Below are 16,603 nucleotides of genomic sequence, written 5' to 3'. Positions count from 1 at the left end.
TATGAAAACCCAAAAAAGGAAGACATTCTGCCTCGGTCAGAAGGTGGGAGGAGTTATTGAGGTGGGATTTATAAGGATAAATATTTTAATTGAGTTATAAAGATGAATAGTAGGAATTTTCCTTGAGTTAAGAAAGGGAGAACATTAGACATAGAGGTGAACATTGATTCTTACTCAAAAGAACAGAAACAAATTTTGTGGAAAACCCACCCAATAAGCCTTATATTTTACCCATTTTTCAACATAATAAAAACAAATCTGGATGGAGGTGCTTCACCTACACAATTACTTTCACTTACTAAAAGAAGAAAAAAGGAACAAAAAAATGGAGGGGAATTAAAGAAGGAAGAAAGGAATAAAGAGAAGAAAGTAACCACATGCTTGATTCTTTCTATGAACTGGAATTATTGTTGGGGTTTTATAAAAACTTTCTGAAATGATCTTTCCACACTGATCACCTCAGTGGTGGAAGTCAGTGTAAGATGGTAAAACCAACTTCTCTGATTTTGAAACCAATGCTCCCAACTACTTTGTGTTGTGTGTGTGTGTATGTGTGTATCAACAAAGGTCACTTTGCTAGAGGAAACACTGAAACTGCTCACTTTGATAGTAGTCATTTGTATGTTTTATGACAGGGGATCCTGGTAAGAAACATCAAACTAACAAGCTACCATCAACTGTAAGAATTTGGGAAAGGTCAAAGAAAGAAAGGAGATACCAATCCGTATGTCCTATGAACTTCCCAGAATCTTTCTTCTGGAATCATTGGTTGAGGGACTCATGCACATAGGCAAGGCCCCAGAGTCAGAATGATTGCCCAGAGACAACCTGGAAACTAACCCCATCACCATAAAACCCAAGACTGCTAACCGCCTGGCAGAGGAGTCCGCCTTGGTTTCTTTACCCTGCTGCTTTCTGCCCAGGCATCCCTTCCCAATAAAGTCACTTGTTCTGTCAGAACAATACATTTCTGAGTGTTAGACAAAAGCCCACTCTTGGGGCCTGCAAGGGGTTCCCTTTCTTGCAACAACTTTATTATATTTGTTGTGTGTACTTTCAGGTATTATGAATCCAAGAAGTGTGTGTGTGTGTGTGTGTGTGTGTGTGTGTTCATACACATGAGCACGAACTTGAGCTAAGTTTATGACAAAGAGAGTTTTAGGTAAACTATTTTGCCTAAAACTGGAGTTTGTGTGTGTGTTGTAGCTCAGTCCTGTCTGACTCATTGTGAACACATGGACTGTATCCAGCCAGGCTCCTTTGTCCATGTGATTCTTCAGGCAAGAATTTTGGAGTGGGTTGCCAGTTCCTTCTCTGAAATTGGAGTGACTCCAGCTTATACATTCTTTTGTGATTTTCTAGGAACAGGGAACTGAGTGTCATACTACCAGCAAAAGACAGAGCAAAAAAAAAAAAAAAAAAGTTTTAAAAATGATGAGGATATTCCGGATAACAGACAGAAAAGTAATCTCAATTTCCACTAAATTTCTCATGTGAAATTATTCTAAACACACATTGGAATGTAAAATTGTTGACTATGTCCTTTTTAATTAAAGTTCATAATTCTAATTATAATAGATATATTATTTTAATAGTAGGAATATTAAAATATGAGTTATGCAGTTGTGATCTAAACATTATCCAGAAGTCTTTCAGAAATAAAAGACTTTCACACTTTATAATTTTTACTCTTAATAATAGCCATCATATTTTATTCCTTAAACACTCCAAATTGGTTTTTCCTTTACTCTTGAAAAATAAATTAAAAATAAAATCAGAAATCTCAAATGTTGTTGTTCAATATGAAAGGGCATAGGGAAATATACATAGCATGTTATTATTTATAAAATTGAAAACCAAAATAAATTATGTTATATAATCTTCCTTGCCTTCTATTACAATAGAAATGTGACCCTGATTCTATAAAAGACAAACCTTCATACTTGTGTCCTGGATCCACTTGATGGTACATCCAAAGGCAAGTTTTTCTCTAGCTACCCCCCTGTATTATTGACTCCTTTCTTCAGATTAATTTCCATCAGCATTGAAATGTACAAGAATAATCTTGACAAGATTGCCTCCATTATGTGTGCCCTTGAATCCATTCAGTTCATCTTCTGATTCTAGTATTCTGTTAAAATTATGGGGAGGGAGGTGGAAACGGGGTTCTGGATGGGGAACACGTGTGCACCCGTGGTGGTTTTATGTTGATGTATGGCAAAACCAATACAATATTGTAAAATATTGTAAAGCCTCCAATTAAAAAAAAAATACTTCTGTTAGGTCACCAGCTGCAATTTGTATAACATTGCACCTGGCTATGTACTTTTCTTAACTGTTTTTCTATCACATTCTTATTGCTATTTTCTCCTCTCCTCTCATTATCTTATTAGCATGCATTGTGGAAAATACAAGAATTGAAAATTTCAGTCTTTTTTATCCACTTGCCACTAATTAACAATGATGTGATTCTTTTCTATGTCATACACATTTGTATTAGATATATTATTATTATTTTTAACAGTGTCCCAATTTGAATCTTATTTCTTACAAAATTTTTAAGAAAAAACCTCAGTCATTCATAGACTTTTTTTTTTCTTTGATACAACTTAACTAAAAACTGTAGGTTAGGATGGCCAACTGCAGACACATTTGTATTGGAATCACATCTAGTGTCAATCTTGGTTAATGTGGAGCAGGAACAATCATGGGTGTGGACCTAATGGCTCCACAGGTTGGGAGACTCAATCCTGGAAAACAGAAATGGAGCTGCATTTGCTTTTAAGAAACTCCTACGAATTTTTCCTTGTAAATATCCCCACTAGGGAAAATCTTTTTTTTTTTTTAATTTTATTTTATTTTTAAACTTTACAAAATTGTATTAGTTTTGCCAAATATCAAGATGAATCTGCCACAGGTATACATATGTTCCCCATCCTGAACCCTCCTCCCTCCTCCCTCCCCAAACCATCCCTCTGGGTCGTCCCAGTGCATGCAAACTAGTACAGCCACTATGGAGAACAGTGTGGAGATTCCTTTAAAAACTGGAAATAGAACTGCCTTATAATCCAGCAATCTCACTGCTGGGCATACACACTGAGGAAACCAGAAGGGAAAGAGACATGTGTACCCCAATGTTCATTGCAGCACTGTTTATAATAGCCAGGACATGGAAGCAACCTAGATGTCCATCAGCAGATGAATGGGTAAGAAAGCAGTGGTACATATACACAATGGAGTATTACTCAGCCATTAAAAAGAATATATTTGAATCAGTTCTAATGAGGGGAAAATCTTTTAATCAAAAATACATGATCTTTCTTTGAAAAAGGTCCAAAATGTCAGTTCAGTTCAGATGCTTATTAGTGTCCTACTCTTTGTGACCCCAAGGACTGTAGAAAGCCAGGTTTGCCTGTCCATCACCAACTTCCATAGCTTACTCAGACTCATGTCTATCAAGTCAGTGATGCCATCCAACCACCTCATCCTCTGTTTTCCCCTTATCCTGCCTTCAATCTTTCCCATCATCAGGGTCTTTTCCAATGAGTCAGTTCTTCCCATTAGGGGGCCAATGTATTGGAGTTTCAGCTTCAGCATCAGTCCTTCCAATGAATATTCAGGACTAATTTCCTTCAGAATTGACTGATTTGATCTCTTTGCAGTCCCAGGAACTCTCAAGAGTCTTCTCTAACACCACAGTTCAAAAGCATCAATTCTTTTAGCACTCAGCTTTCTATGTAGTCCAACTCTCACATCCGTACATGACTACTGGAAAGACCATAGCTTTGACTACATGGACCTTTATTGGCAAAGTAATGTCTCTGCCTTTTAATATGCTGTCTAAATTGGTCATAGCTTTTCTTCCAAAGAGTAAGTGTCTTTTAATTTCATGGTTGCAGTCACATTCTACAGTGATTTATGAGACCCCCAAAATAAAGTCTCTCACTGTTTCCATTGTTTCCCCATCTATTTGCCATTAAGTGATGGGACCAGATGCCATGATCTTAGTTTTCTGAATGTCGTGTTTTAAGCCAGCTTTTTCACTCTCCTCTTTCACTTTCATCAAGAGGCTCTTTGGTTCTGCTTTGCCCTCTGTCATAAGGATGGTGTCATCTACATATCTAAGGTTATTGATATTTCTCCCAGAAATCTTGATTACAGCTTGTGCTTCATCCAGCCTGGCATTTCACATGATGTACTCTATATATAAAATAAGCAGGTTGACAACATACAGCCTTGTACTCCTTTCTTAATTTGGAACCAGTCTGTGGTTCAATGTCCAGTTCTAACTGTTGCTTCTTGACCTGCATAAATATTTCTCAGGAGGCAGGTCAGGTGGTCTGGTATTCCCATCTCTTGAAGAATTTTCCAGAGTTTATTGTGATCCTCACAGTCGAAGAATTTGGCATAGTCAATAAAACAGAAGTAGATGTTTTCTGGCACTCTTGTGCATTTTCCATAATCCAATGGATGTTGGCAGTTTAATCTCTGGTTCCTCTGCCTTTTCTAAATCCAGCTTGAACATCTGGAAGTTCACAGTTCACATATTGTTGAAACTGGCTTGAAGAATTTTGAGTACTACTTTATTAGCGTGTGAGATGAGTGCAATTGTGCAGTAGTTTGAATGTTCTTTGGCATTAACTTTCTTTGTGACTGGAATTGAAACTGACATTTTCTAGTCCTGTGGCCACTTGCTCAATCTTCCAAATTTGTTGGCATATTGAGTATAGCACTTTCACAGCATCATCTTTTAGGATTTGAAATTGGAATTCCATCACTTCCACTAGCTTTGTCCATAGTGATGCTTCCTAAGGCCCGCTTGACTTCACATTCCAAGATATCTGGCCCTAGGTGAGTGATCATACCTTCATGATTACGTGGGTCATGAAGATCTTTTTTGTACTGTTCTTCTGTGTATTCTTGCCACCTCTTCTTAATATCTTCTCCTTCTGTTAGATCCATTCCATTTATGTCCTTTCTTGTGTCCATCTTCATGAATATTCATTGGCAGGACTGATGTTAAAATTGAAACTCTGATACTTTGGCTACCTGATTTGAAGGACTGACTCATTAGAAAAGACCCTGATGCTAGGCAAGATTGAAGGCAGGAGGAGGAGGGGATGACAGTGGATGAGCTGGTTGGATGGCATCACCAACTTGATGTACATGAGTTTGAGCAGGCTCTGGGAGTTGCTGATAGACAGGGAAGCCTGGCGTGCTGCAGTCCATGGAATCACAAATAGTCAGACATGACTGTGCAACTCACCTGAATTAATTTATCCCTTCCCTCCCTCGCCTCCTTCACCTCGCTGATTTCATCCTTCTAGTTCATCACAGTTTGCCAGGCTATGCTTCCTGTGTTATTTAGCAACTTCCCACTAACTGTCTGGTTTACACTTGATAGTGTTTATAACTCAGTGATACTTTCTCAATTTTTCCCACCCCCATCTTCCCCTGCTCTGTCCAAATGTCTGTTCTTTACTAGATGCCTCGGTACCATTTTTCTAGATTCCATATATATGTGTTAACATGCAATCATTGTGTTTCTCTTTCTGACTTACTTCACTTTGTGTAACAGGCTCTAGTCTCATCCAACTCACTACAACTGACTCAAATTTATTCATCTTTATGGCTGAATAATATTCCATTGTATAAATACACCACAACTTCTTATCCATTCATTTGTCAATGGACATCTATGTCCTGGATATTGTAAATATTGCTACAGTGAACACTGGGGTACATGTAGTCTTTAGAATTGTGGTTTTCTCAGAATATATGAGGGATTGCTGGGTCATATAGTAAATTTATTCCTAGTTTTTTTTTAAAGAAATCTCAAACTGGACTCTGTGGGAGAGGGAAAGGGTGGGATGATTTGGGAGAATGGCATTGAAACATGTGTAATATCATATATGAAATGAGTCGCCAGTCCAGGTTCAATGCACGATACTGGATGCTTGGGGCTGGTGCACTGGGATGACCCAGAGGGATGGTACAGGGAGGGAGGAAGGAGGAGGGTTCAGGATGGGGAACATGTGTATACCTGTGGCAAATTCATGTTGATATATGGCAAAACCAATACAATATTGTAAAGTTAAAAAATAAAAATAAATAAATAAAATAACAAGTATGTCCTCTAAAGAACATATATTAGCTCCATTATTTAGAAATAAAAGATAATTTTTAAGTTATTTAAAAAAATGATCTTTATAAACTTACTAATCATATTCTCTAACCTGAGACTGGGAGTAAAGGAAAGAAAATGTATAACATGTCCACACTCTAAGATATTTCTACAAATTTGCTAAAGATTAAATATAACAAATTTGTGAGCCAAAGAAAAACAATAAAAGTTTGCCTTCCTGTTGATGGCAATTCTGACTTGTGTAAGGTAATACCTCATTTTAGTTTTGATTTGCATTTCTCTAATGAGCAATGTTGTTGGAGAAGGAAATGGCAACCCACTCCAGTGTTCTTGCCTAGAGAATCTCAGGGACGGGGAAGCCTGGTGGGCTGCCGTCTATGGGGTCGCACAGAGTCGGACATGACTGAAGCGACTTAGCAGCAGCAATGAGCAATGTTGAGCATTTTTATATGTATTTATTGGCCATCTGTATGTTGTCTTTGGAAAAATGTCTGTTTAGGCCTTCTGCCTATTTTTTTTTTCTTTGATTGGGTTGTTTGTTTTGATGATATTGAGATATATGAGCTGCTTATATATTATGGAGATTAACCCTTTGTCAGTTGCCTCATTTGCAATTATTTTCTCCCACTCTGAGAGTTGTCTTTTATCTTGGCTATGGTTTTCTTTGCTATGCCAAGCTTTTAAGTTTTATTAGGTCCCATTTCTTTATTTTTGCTTTTATTTCCATTATTCTAGCAGGTGGATCATAGAGAATCTTGAGAGATTTCTGTCAAAGAGAATACTGCGTAAATTTTCCTCTAAGAACTTTAAAGTTTCTGGTCTTACATTTAGGTCTTTAACGCATTTTGAGTTTATTTTTGTGTATGGAGTTAGGAAGTGTTCTAGTTTCATTCTTTCACAAGCAGCTGTCCATTTTTACTAGCATCAGTTATTAAAGAGGCTGTCTTTTCTCTACTATATATTCTTGACCCCCTTGTCAAAAGATAAGGTGCCCATAGGTGTGTGGGTATATCTGGGCTTTCTATCTTGTTCCATTGATCTATATTTTTGTTTTCATACCAGCTTAACATACTATCTTGATGACTGTAGCTTTGTAGTATAATTTGAAATCAGGGACATTGATTCCTCTGACTCATTTTTCTTTCTCGTTTGTTTTGGCTATTCAGTCTTTTGTGTTTCCACAAAAGCCTTGTGATTTTTTTGTTGCTCTAGTTTGTGAAAAATGCCATTGATAATTTGATAAAGATTGCATTGAATCTGAAGATTTATTTGGATAATATGTTCATTTGACAACATTGATTCTTCCAATTCAAAAACATAGTATATCTCTCCATCAGTTTGTGTCATCATTGATTTCTTCATCAGTGTCTTATAGTTTTCAAAATACAGGTCTTTTGTCTCCTTTTCTTTTCTCATTGCCAAGACTAGGACTTCCAAAATTTCCATATTGAATAATAGTGCTGGGAGTGTGCACCATTGTCTTGTTACTAATCTTAGAGAAAATGCTTTCAGATTTTCACCATTGAGAATAATATTTGTTGTGGATTTGTCATATATGACCTTTATTATGCTGTGGTAGGTTCCTTCTATGACAATTTTCTGGAGTTTTTTTTTTTTTTTTAATTATTACTGGGTATTGAATTTTGTTGAAAGCTTTCTCTGCATCTATTGAGATGATCATATGGCTTTATCTTTCAGTTTATTAATATTATATATTATATTGATTAATTTGTGTATGTTGAATAATATTTTCATATTGAGATGAACCACACTTGATCATGATGAATGATTCTTTTAATGTGTTGTTAGACACTATGTGATAGAACTTGCTAAAGACTTTTATATCCACACTCATCAGTAATATTGGCCTGTAATTTTCTTTTTGTGTGTGATGTATTTGTCTGATTTTTATATAAGCATGATGGTGGCCTTGTAGAATGAGTTTGGGAGTTTTCCTCTTTGAGAAACTTTGTGGAAGTTTGAGCAGGATAGGTGTTAGCTCTTATTTAAACTGTTGATAGAATTAACCTGTGAAGAAATCTGGCCCTGGCCTTTTATTTGTTGGAAGATTTTTTTTTTTTTTTATTGCAGTTTCAACTTCAGTGCATGTGATTGATTTCTTCCTATTTTCGACTTCTTCCTAGCTCAATCTTGGAAGGTTGTACTTTTATGAGAACTTGTCCATTTCTTCCAGGTTGTCTATTTTATTGGCATGTAGTTTTCTGTAGTAGTTTTTTATGATCCTTTGTATTTCTGTGTTGTCTGTTGTAACGTATCCTTTTTCATATCTAATTTAATAGATTTTAGTGTTTTCTTTTTTCTCTTGATGAACATGGCTAATAGCTTATCAACTTTATTTTCCCAAATAACCAGCTTTTAGTTTTATTAATCTTTGCCATTTTTTCCTTCATTTCTGCTCTGATATTTATAAATTCTTTCCTTCTACTAACTTTCAAGTATTTTTGTTCTTCTTTTTCTAGTTGCTTTAAATGTAAACTTAGGTTGCTTATGTGACTTTTTTCTTATTTCTTGAGGAACATGTATATTGCTATAAACTTTGCTCAGCACTGCTTTTACTGCATCTGATAAGTTTTGAGTTGTCATGTTTTCTCTGTTATTTCTGGATATTGCTTGATTTACTCTGTGATTTCTTCAGTGACCTCGTTGCTATTTATAAATGTATTATTAAGCCTTCCTGTTTTAGTGTTTTTACAGTTTTTTTTTTCCTCCCTGTATGTGATACATAATCTTATAGCATTATCAGAAAAATATACTTGATACAATTTCAATTTTCTTAAATTTAGCAAGGCTTGATTTGTGACCAAAGACGTGATCTATCCTGGAGATTGTTCCATATGCACTTGAGAAAAAAATTTATTCTACTGTTTCTTGATGGGCTTTCATACAGCTATCAATTAGGTCTATCTCATTCAGTTCAGTTCAGTTCAGCCACTCAGTCGTGTCCAACTCTTTGCAGCCCCATGTCCTGCAGCACGCCAGGCCTCCCTGTCCATCGCTAACTCCCGGAGTCCACCCAAATTCATGTCCATTGAGTCAGTGATGCCTTCCAACCATCTCACCCTCTGTCGTTCTCTTCTCCTCCTGCCCTCAACCTTTCCCAGCATCAGGTTCTTTTCAAATGAGCCAGCTCTTTGTATCAGGTGGCCAAAGTATTGGAGTTTCAGCTTCAACATTAGACCTTCCAGTGAATACCCAGGACGGGTCTCCTTTAGGATGGATTGTTTGGATCTCCTTGCAGTCCAAGCGACTCTCAAAAGTCTTCTCCAACAACACAGTTCAAAAGCATCAATTCCTCTGTGCTCAGCTTTCTTTACAGTCCATCTTGGTTGTAGTTTTTTTTTTTTTTTTTTTTTTTTCCCTCTCATCCCTTTACGTATACCTTGCCATTCCCTTTGGACCTGCAGAGGTTCTGCCAAAGATCAAGTGTTAACATTATGTGTATTTCCTTGTATGATACTTATTGATTTTCCCTTGTTGCTTTTAATATGTGTTTCTTTTTGTTTAATTTTTAAAATTTGATTAATATGTTTCTTGGCAATTTTTTTTTCTGGGGGTATATGTTTATCTTCCATAGGACTCTCTGGGGTTCCTGGACTTGGGTGGCTATTTCTTTCCAATTTTAGGGAAGTTTTCAACTATAATCTTCTCAAATGTTTTCTAATACCCTTCCTTTTTGTTTTCTTCTTCTGGGACTTGTATAACTTGAATACTGGTGCACATAATGTTCTCCTAGAGGTCTCTGAGATTGTCCCCATTTCTTTTCATACTTTTACTCTATTCTCTGCTTCATTTATTTCTACTATTCTATCTTCCAACTTACTTATCCATTCTTCTTCCTTAGTTATTCTGCTATTGGTTCCCTACAGTGAATTTTTAGTCTCGGTTATTAGGTTGTTCATTGTTAATTATCTGTTCTCTATTTCTTCTCAATACTTATTTGTTTCTTGTATCCTCTTAATTTGTGACTTCATTCTATTTATCTATGCCTCCATTTTATTTCTGAGATTTTGGATCACCTTTACTATCATTATCTTGTATTTTTTATCAGGTAGGCTGCTTATTTGTTTGGTCTTATTTCTTATTGTTTTGGCCTTATTTTTTGTTTGGTCTGGTGAGTTTTTAGCATGCTCCTTCATCTGGTGCATGTTTCTCTGTCTTTTCATTTTGTTTAATTTATTTAATGTGTTTCTGATCTTTCTGCATGCTGCAAGGTTGTAGTTCCTCTTAATTGTGGAATCTGCCTCCACTATGTGAGGCTGGATCAGCACCTTGTGAAAGTTTCTTAGTGGAGGGGACTGGCTCCTATGTTCTCGTGAGTGGAGCTGGATCATGTCTCTCTATAGGGCAGTGTCACTCCCATTGGTGTATTATGGTATGCCTGTGAGCTTGGTATGACTTTGGGCAGCCTATCTGCTAATGGATAGGGTTGAGTTTCTGTTTTTCTAGTTGTTTTGGTGTGGGCTGTACAGCACAGGAGCTTGCTACTTTGGATTGGGTCACATCTTAATGTTGAGATGGAGGCCTTTTGGGAGCACTTTTGCTGATTAGTATTCCACGGGGTCAGGTGTTCTCTGATGAGCCAGTGTCCTAGACTTTTATCTCCCATCTTGGAAGTTCAGGCCTGACTGATTGCTGGAGCACGAAGACGTCACAAGCCACACAGCACAGAAGGGAAAAATAAAGAAATCAGGGGGAAAAAAATCAAACCAACCCACAGAGAGAAAAGAACAAATAAACAAAACTTTAAGACAATTGATAAAACCAACACTAATCAGATAGGAACACAGAAAGAAATTTATACATACCAAAAGAAAAAGAGAAAGAACAAGAAAAAAGTAACCAAAAGGGAAAGACACAAAGAGAGAGAGAGAACAATTAAACCAGTGAACAAACCTGTAAATAAAAACATAGACTAAAAACTAGAGTTACAAAAATACAAAACTGAAACATATGGGAAAAATTCAATATAATGAAAAGGTATTGTAGAGATTGGGGAAAATGAAATGAATTTATTTAAAAATAAAAGCATCACAAAATAAAAGGTAAGTAAAAAATAAAAATGGATTAATAAGATAGGAACAATTGAACAATAGAACGAAATGAAAAGAATGAACAAAAAATGTTAAAAGAGAGAGAGTGAAAATAAGAAGATTATTATCCTGTGGATGTCAGCTGTCTTTCCCACAAACCGAGATCCAACCAATATACCTACTCATAAAGTCCTCCAATATTTCTAGGAATGTCTCTGGGCCTGCTGTGGGCACTGTGTGATCATCTCTTACTCAGATCTGGCCTTAATCCACTTTGTTCTTGCTTCCAAATTCCACTTTTGCCCCCAAAATTCAGTTCAAGCTAATTATAGGAAGTTAATCTGTTGTACATGCTGCTGCAGAGGTGAATTCCCTTCCTCCTCTTTGGTCACACAGCCCCTGGCATTCAGCTTTGGTTTTGGCCCCACTTCTGCTTGTAGGCCACCCTCTGGCATCTGATACCTACCCAGACAAGTGGGGGCAAATTTCTTAGTCAGGCTGGGAAGAGGGAGGAGTATAGTAGCCACCATTGGGATGTGTATGGTGTACCTGCAGCAATAGAGCCCTATGGGAAGTTGCCACAGTCTGAGGTGGGTTGTGTGCTCTCCCAGGGGAACTATCATTGTTTTTCAATGGTGCAAAAATTAAAACCTTATGATACTGGCACAAAATCATGTTTTCATGAATATTGCAAATTTTATTGAAATCTATTTCTTGTTAAAATTATCAATCTAAATCTCCCATATTTCTATCTGAATAATTTTTTTCTAAAATATTTTTGAGATAAATAAGGTAGAAATTTGAATATTTTACTATTGTACTCTATGCAATTTTTCTATATACTTTATTACCTTTTAATCATGCCTTGATACAAATATATCTTTGACATTATTAAATAATACAAACACAATATTTTGGAATTAAATGTGTTACCTTCTCCACTTATCTCTTCTTTCAGTGAATGAATATTGTTGTTGCATTCCAAGTAATATACTGTAAAAAGGGGACATAAGATTGAATAAGATGAATGTAATCCCTATCTTCATGGAATTGTTTTACTGGAAGAAAGACATAGATAAAACAAACTAAATATTCAGGGTGTAGCACGAGGGCAATCAGAATCACCAACATCAACTAAACACTGAAGCTATAACCTTGTATGCGCTTAGGACACAGATGACAAATTTTTAAAGCACTTTATATTGCTACTATATCCAGCTAAAGCAAAACAGGATTTAATGTCATAAGAGACAACACTGGCCAGAGGCAGAATTTGTCTCTGCTAGTTCCCCATCCTTCACTAGACACCTAACAGCTTAACTTCAAAAGACTTCTGAGGAGAGGAATAATTTTAATGAAAATCCAGATAGATAGATCTATAGGTCCAAAATAAATACTCTTTTGAGTGTTCTAATTAAAATAGCTTTATAAATATCATTATAGTCAAAGACATTGTCTTAAAAAAGTTGTAAATAGCCTTGAATTTTCCTGTAAAAATGAAGATGAACAGGGTTAAATTAATCGTATAAGTAGTCTGTCTGGATTCCGAAATTGACAAACCTGACAATATCTAAGAATAAAGAGTTACATACCCTCTATTTTCATATCTATAATATAAATAGCTTCCATGAATTTGGTCATGTCATTTGAAATTTCCAAGAAGACCTCATAGGAAAAAAGGTAAAACATTTTATTTGAATTATAGCACACTGTAAGGCTGTAAGGAGAAGGCAATGGCACCCCACTCCAGTACTCTTGCCTGGAAAATCCCATGGACAGAGGAGCCTGGTAGGCTGCAGTCTGTCGGGTCGCTAAGAGTCAGACACGACTGAGGGACTTCACTTTCACTTTTCCTTTCATGCATTGGAGAAGGAAATGGCAACCCACTCCAGTGTTCTTGCTTGGAGAATCCCAGGGACGGGGGAGCCTGGTGGGCTGACGTCTTTGGGGTCGCACAGAGTCGGACACGACTGAAGCGACTTAGCAGCAGCAGCAGCAGTAAGGCTGTAAGGAACAAAAAATGTTTATATACATAACTCTATATGTGCCTTATGTTTGTATGTATGTACATACAAACATACAAAGGTGTATGCATACACCTACTGAACATATGCAAAGATAGACACACATATACACTTTGGGGAGATTTTTCTGCTATTACCTTCTTAATAGTGTACTGAGAATATATTCATCATTTATTACAAATATCATTGCTTTTCTAGGAGTTAGAAAACAATGATCATTTGAATAAGCTTTGTACCATGAAAGATACACTCCGCATATCAAACACATATGACTTTTTAATCTTTGCTATTAGAGAAAAATGGAATTTAAAACTAGACCCATGCTGCATAATGATCATGTAAATACCCTTTTAAATAAATAAGTCGATATGTCTCTATGGCTCAAGACATGATGAATACAGTGACTGAAATTTCCTTTTTTTTTTTTAATTTCCTTTTTGTTTTATATCTTAAGATACCAAGAGCACTTTCTTGTTTATTTAATATATTCATTATAATAATAGCTTTATTGTGTTTTTCAGGTAGTGAACTACTACTGATTTTCTTCCATGATATTTCATTTATCTTCTCAGGTTAGTTGGGGGCTAAAAATTCAGATAATGTTTTTAGAAAAAATGAGTAAAATATTTATCTTTACTCAGTGTAATGAATTGAATACATTAAAATTTACCTTGGTGGGATTTTCAACTTGCTAACTATTGTATTTTATGGCTGTTCTAGGACACAGGCTATCATCCAGATTCTGAAGCTAGAATTGCTCAACTGTATGTTAGCGATCTAATGCTAGACAGACTTGGTAAAATTGAAATAAGAAAGTGTCTACTTTGTAAAGTATCAATAGTTAATAAGAATTAAGTGAATTAATGCATATGAAGCATTTATAGTGCCTGGCATATGGTCAGTATTGTAGATATACTGGCTGGTACTGTTCCCAAGTAGTAAAAGGAAAATGTCTATTTCCTTTATTGGATTTAATGATAAAAAAAAAAAAAAAATCTTTGAATTTATCCTGTTTTTTCATGAAGTGTTCTGAGGTGATACTTCTAATTTGCAAGGTATACTTTTTAAAAATGTACTTTCCATGCATAGATAAATAAAGAGGTAGAAAGGAGACACAACTAATCATATTCCTAAATTGCTTCTTTGAATAACCTTCTGGCACAGACCCAAACTCAAATTCATTTCCATATTCTCTGAGTATAAACATCCCTCATCTTGAAGTCACTACTTTTAATGTAGCTTCAGGTACTTTATAGCTTCAATCAAAGATCACTTGAAGAGTTGACTCTTAGGGTTTGAAAGCTCTAGTTCTTTACATGTTTCTCTGATAAAGGCATTTCCTTCATCCCTACCTATTTCCTTCTAGGCAACAGGCCTTGGTGTTACCTTAGCCTTTAACTAAAACTCTGATTTAAATCTGACTTATGTTTCTCAGAATTTCCTCAGGAAATTATAAAGACTGTACAAGAGACCCTGTGCTTCTCTCATTCCTCACTCCCAAGTCATATTTATAAAGTTTAGAAAAATGTAGGGAATTCCTTGGCAGTCCAGCAGTTAAGACTCAGCACTTTTACTGCTGGGGTCTAGGTTCAATTTCAATTCCTGGTCTGGGAAAGGAATTCCTGGTCTTGGAAAAATGTAAAAGAAAATACCATAAATTCGCCTTTATACAATTGTGTTACTTTTCATTGAAACTAGGATACACTGTTATATCATCAGTATGCTTTTCATAATATCTGTGTTTAGTGATATTTCTTCACTTGATTGTTTTTCAGTTGCTCAGTCATGTCTGACTTTGTGACTCCATAGACTGCAGCACACCAAGCCCTGTCCCTCACCATCTCCTGGCATTTGCTCAACCTCATGTCCACTGAGTCAGCGATGCCATCCAATCATTTTGATCTCTGTTGTCCCCTTTTCCTACTGCCTTCAATCTTTCCTGGTCTCAAGAGATTTTTCTATTGAGCCAGCTCTTCACATGAGGAAAGTAGCCAAAGTATTGGAGCCTCAGCATCAGTCCTTGCAATGAATATTCAGGGTTGATTTTCTTTAAGATTGACTGGTTTGATCTCCTTGCTGTCTGAAGTACTCTCAAGAGTCTTCTCTTCACTTTAAAGTTGCCCTATCAGGTTTAGGGGAACCACACTTGTTGATAAAGCCAATTGCATTATATTATTATGTTAAAAGCAGAAAACTTTGTTATTCCAGAATTATTATATACATATCATAGCATATTTTAAAAGCAACAAGTAGTCAAAAAGGGACTACCATAACACTTTAAAAATATTCTCTTGTGTCGCAGATCATTGTAATTTTTATTAAGGAAAAGGACCAATATTATTTGAAGTAAAAATAAAATATAGAGATATAATGTAGATGGAAAAGAATGCAAATTTCCAGTGTACAGAGATAACAACTGCTAATTCTAATAACATACTTAACATACAATGTATTTATGATATATTTAAACATAATTCATTGTATATCAAATAGCAAGTATGGCAATGTGTTAATAATATGCTCTGTGATGTGTACTCTGTTGCGAACTTATTTATACAATGAATAATATATATTAACCCCTTTCTATATTTTTGAAATACTCTTTGAGAAAATTATTTAGTTATACTTATATTCCATATGTTAGTCATTTCTCTATTATGGAGTAAGTTGTTTACAGTATTATACTATAATTATAAGTGATGTTGCAATGCATATTATTACTCATGAATTTATATACTTCCTTTTGTTCTGACTTAAGACATTTCCTAAAAGTGTACATTGAAATAAAAAGACCTAGACTTGGTAATAATTTGATTTAATGGCAATAGATTACAGGTTTGAAGTGAGATTTATTTATTTGGATGTGTGAAAACAATAGTGATTACAGAAGATTTGGAAATTTGGGGCTTCCCTAATAGCTCAGTTGGTAAAGAATCTGCCTACCAATGAAGGAGACTGCAGTTCAATTCCTTGATTGGGAAGATCCACTGGAGAAGGGATAGGCTACCCACTCCAGTATTCTTGGACTTCTCTTGTGGCTCAGCTGGTAAAGAATCTGCCTGCAATGTGGGAGACCTGGCTTTGATCCCTGGGTTGGGAAGATCCCCTGGAGAAGTGAAAGGCTACCCACTCCAGTATTCTGGCTGGAGAATTCCATGGATTGCAAAATCCATGCGGTCACAAAGAGTTGGACACGACTGAATGACCTTCACTTTCATAATCTGGTCAGCTAATATTTATTTAAATATTTTAATATATAATAATTATGTATGTGTATATATATAGTGTGTGTGTTTCTGTATGTGTGTGTGCGTGTATATATATATATATATATATATATATAGAGAGAGAGAGAGAGAGAGAGAGGGAGGGAGAGATGAAGA

Source organism: Bubalus kerabau, chromosome 9 (genome assembly GCF_029407905.1).
Source record: "Bubalus kerabau isolate K-KA32 ecotype Philippines breed swamp buffalo chromosome 9, PCC_UOA_SB_1v2, whole genome shotgun sequence".
NCBI classification, from domain to species: Eukaryota; Metazoa; Chordata; class Mammalia; order Artiodactyla; family Bovidae; genus Bubalus; species Bubalus kerabau.
The sequence above is the reverse complement of the archived record's forward strand: the minus strand, read 5'-3'. Positions refer to the sequence as shown.